The sequence below is a fragment of the Nicotiana attenuata genome, unplaced genomic scaffold (genome assembly GCF_001879085.1).
Source record: "Nicotiana attenuata strain UT unplaced genomic scaffold, NIATTr2, whole genome shotgun sequence".
In the NCBI taxonomy this organism is placed as follows: Eukaryota; Viridiplantae; Streptophyta; class Magnoliopsida; order Solanales; family Solanaceae; genus Nicotiana; species Nicotiana attenuata.
In genome coordinates, this window is record NW_017670391.1 from 52748 (window position 1) to 57194 (window position 4447).

The window sequence follows — 4447 nt, forward strand, 5'->3', positions numbered from 1 at the left end:
ACATGAGCAAAGGCAAAAGAGAATAATCGAGAGCACGAACCAACCTCCCCCCCCCCCCAAAACTCATGATTTTTCTTTGGATGCGGGCGTGATGGACATAACAAGAACGTCCGCAAATATATACAACAAGATCACTATCCTCACACCGACAGAAGTCGCCAAACGCAAACGCGTCAAGCTAAGAAATACTTTTCCCTCTCGCATTTAATCATTGCTCTTTTTGCATAGGGCTAAGTGTTGCCCTCGTTCATTGCATAAGGCTAAGCATTGCCTTTCCTTGCATGAGACTAAGCATTGTCCCCATTCCTTGCATAAGGTTAAGCACTGTCTCCATATTGCATAGGGCTAAGCACTGCCTTTCTTTGCATGAGACTAAGCATTGTCTCTACTCCTTGCATAGGGCAAAACACTGCCCTCACCTTGCATGAGGCTAAGCATTATCTCCATTACTGCATAGGCTAAGCACTGCCTTTCCTTACATGAGACTAAGCATTGTCTCTATTCCTCGCATGAGGCTATGTACCACCTCCATATTGCATAAGGATAAGCACCGCCTTTCCTTGCATGAGGCTAAGCACTGCATCCATATTGCATAAGGCAAAGCAGTGCCTTTCTTTGCATGAGACTAAGTATTGTCCCTACTCCTTGCATAGGGATTAACGCTGCCCTCACCTTGGATGGGCTAAGCATTGCCTCCATTACTGCATAAGCTTCGGCCCTCATTTTTGTTCAAAACACATCATTGCTCACTCATTTCGGACAAAATTGGTCATTATTTTCTTTGCCCGACAACTCTTTCATCATTTCCGGGTAAAGAGGGGTAGCGGTTGATACCCAATCCCTTCCTTAAGAATTATACAGGAAGCTGAGCTCAGCGACATAAAATGGGTACGGAGCCGGTATGAGCAACTAGCTCTCATTGATGGAAAAAGAATGAACGCAGTGTGTCATGGTCAACTCTACCAGAATAGAATGGCAAGAGCTTTCAACAAAAAGGTTAGGTCAAGGAATTCAAACCAGGGAAATTGGTACTGAAACGGATCTTCCCACATCAGGATAAAACAAAGGGGAAATTCTCACCCAACTGGCAATGCCCTTATATGGTTCACCGAGTATTAACAGGAGGAGCACTTATACTTGCAGATATGGATGGAGAGATTTGGCCAAAACCCATCAATTTGGATGCAGTCAAGAGATACTATGTTTAAGATTATGTTTGCACTTTCTATTTGATATAACTGAACTACGCTCGACCTGATTCCCGTTTAAGAGGGGATACGTAGGCAGCTCTGTGGGTTCAGTCACATCATAATAAAATCTTCATTCCCCCTATGGTCAGCAACTAGGGCAAGATCTCGAGTTTTCCTAATCTCATCGTGTTTGGAACCGCCAAGGAATGTATCGCCAGAAGTATGCACTTAAATGGGGGAAGAATTTTGAGGAGGATCCTCAAAATCCCGAGTAAAAGAGGTTGCAATGTCTCAAAAGCGTGTCACAGTCATCAATTCAACAAATTATTTGCTCTTATGCATTATCACATATTTCAAACAACTACATTGTTATATAAACAATTTATCACAAATGCATGCTTAAAAATTCCATTTTTCAAATAGTAGCCAGACGTTACCCGGGGTGACTCAAGCAGGACCTCCAGACAAGAGCAAAGGCAAAAGCGAAGAATCGGGAGCACGAACAACCCTTCCCCCTCTCCAAAACTCACGATTTTTCTTTCGATGCAGGCGTGATGGACATAACAAGAATGTCTGCAAATGTATACATACAATAAGAGCATTATCCTCACACTGATAGAAGTCACCAAATGCATTTAATCATCGCTCCTCTTGTATAGGGCTAACTTCTGCCCTTATTCATTGCATAAGGCTAAGAATTGCCTTTCCTTGTATGAGACTAAGCATTGTCCACATTCCTTGCATGAGGCTAAGCACTGCCTCCATATTGCATAAGGCTAAGCACTTCCTGTCTTTGCATGAGATTAAGCATTGTCTTTATTTCTTGCATAAGGCGAAACACTGGCTTCACCTTGCATGAGGCTAAGCATTGCCTCCATTACTGCATAAGGCTAAGCACTGCCTTTCCTTACATGAGACTAAGTATTTTCTTTATTCCTCGCATAACTCTAAGTACTGCCTCCATATTGCATAAGGCTAAGTGTTGCCTTTCCTTGAATGAGACTAAGCATTGTCTCCATTCCTTGCATGAGGCTAAGAACAACCTCCATATTGCCTAAGGCTAAGCATTGCCTTTCTTTGCATGAGACTAAGCATTATCTCTACTCCTTGCATAGGGCGAAACACTGCCCCCACCTTGCATGAGGCTAAGCATTGCCTCCATTACTACATAAGGCTAAGCACTGCCTTTCCTTACATGAGACTAAGCATTGTCCCTATTCCTTGCATGAGGATAAGTACCGCCTCCATATTGCATAAGGCTAAGTATTGTCTTTCCTTGCATGAAACTAAGAACTGCCTCCATTCTTTTCATGAGGCTAAGCACTGCATCCATACTACATAAGGCTAAGCACTGCATTCGTTTAAATAAAACTAAGCATTGTCTCCCTTCTTTGCATAGGGCTAAGCACTGCCCTCATCTCACACGAGACCAAGCCTTGTCTTGTCTCGTTCTCGCATATGACTAAGCATCACCTGTTTCCTTTATCAAGCGATCGATATTACCAAATACTTGAATTTCGTGGGCTGAAACATCGCCACATGGTCCAAAGGCATCATAGTCCAAAGGCACCATCCTCATATCCTGAAGACACCATGCCATGGCCTGAGGATCTCTCGAAATTGCATATCATTATTCAAAGGCGTCAAAGTCTGGAGGCGCCATCCTCATAGCCCGAGGACACCATTCCATGGCCTGTAAATCCCTTATCATACGCTTCATGGCCCTGGACATCATGGTCTAAGGACATTATCCTCATCGTCCAAAGGCAACTGTCACGACCCTGGTTCGCCCTTCGTGAACCATCGTAACGGCACCTAGTCTCTACGACTAGGTAAGCCTAATCGCGGAAAAGAAACCAAGAATTTGCGGAAGTAAAACAATTTAAAACAGAAATAAGAAATAACCAGTGTATAAATGTGCCGCTCGGCATACACCATATTTAGCTCAAAACCAACACATAAATCCAAGACCCGGAAACCCATGAATCACAAGCTAAGAAGTACTACACCGCTCTAACTCTAGAATGTCTAACAAGAATTGAAAAACAAATACAGAAGGGCTAGCACTAAACAGCAAGAATAGAAAGAGACTCCTCGGTCTGCGGATGCGGCAGATATACCTTAAATTCTCTACAGAAGCGCCTCGCCTCAAGGATGATAAGACTGAGCGAAAGTACCTGGAGCTGCACATGAAAAATATGCGCAGAAGGGGCATGAGTACACCACAACGGTACTCAGTAAGTGCCAAGCCTAACCTCAGTTGGGTAGTGACGAGGAAGGTCAGGGCCCTACTGAGATTAAATAAATATTAAAGTGAGAGGATAAGATAAGCAGTGCAATTGAGAATCAACAGCAAGAGTTTATACAGGATAATAAAAGTAGAATAACAAAAACAGAGGTAAAGGCAAACCACAAGGAACTACCACTCATAGCAAGGATGACAACCGGGGATCTCTTGGTATCCCGAGGATCTCTTGGTATCCTCAAAATATACTAGGGATCTCTTGGTATCCCGAGGATCTCTTGGAATCCTCAATATATGATAGGGATCTCTAGGTATCCCGAGGATCTCTTGGTATCCTCAAAATATACTAGGGATCTCTCCCATAAGGCTGCCTACGTATCCCCTGCCAGTTAGGAGAGAACTTCCCCTTAGCTTCATCCTGATGCGGGAAAATTTTCTTCAACACCAACTGCCCTGGCGTGAATTGACTCGGCCTGACTCTTTTGTTGATGGCTCTGGACATCCTGTTCTGATACAATTGACCATGGCAAACTGCATTCATTCTCTTCTCATCTATTAGATCTAGTTGTTCGTAGCGGCTTTTTACCCATTCTGCGTCATCAAGTTCCGCTTCCTGTATGATCCTCAAGGAGGGAATCTCCACCTCGGCGGGAATGACTGCCTCTGTACCATAAACCAACATATATGGAGTTGCTCCGGTGATGTGCGAACTGTGGTACGGTATCCCAATAGAGCAAACGATAGCTTTTCGTGCCACTACTTGTGTTTCTCTCTTTGGCGGTGGCAATTCTGGCATGGCCTTAACCTTTGACGGATCCAGTTCTATTCCTCGTCGACTTACGATGAACCCAAGCAGTTTTCCGGCGGGAACCCCGAATGCACATTTTGCGAGATTCAGCTTCAGATTGTACCTTCTTAATCTGTTGAAGAACTTTCTCAGATCTTCCATGTGGTTAGTGGCTTTCTTGGATTTGATGATGACATCGTCTACATACACCTCGATCTTTTTCTG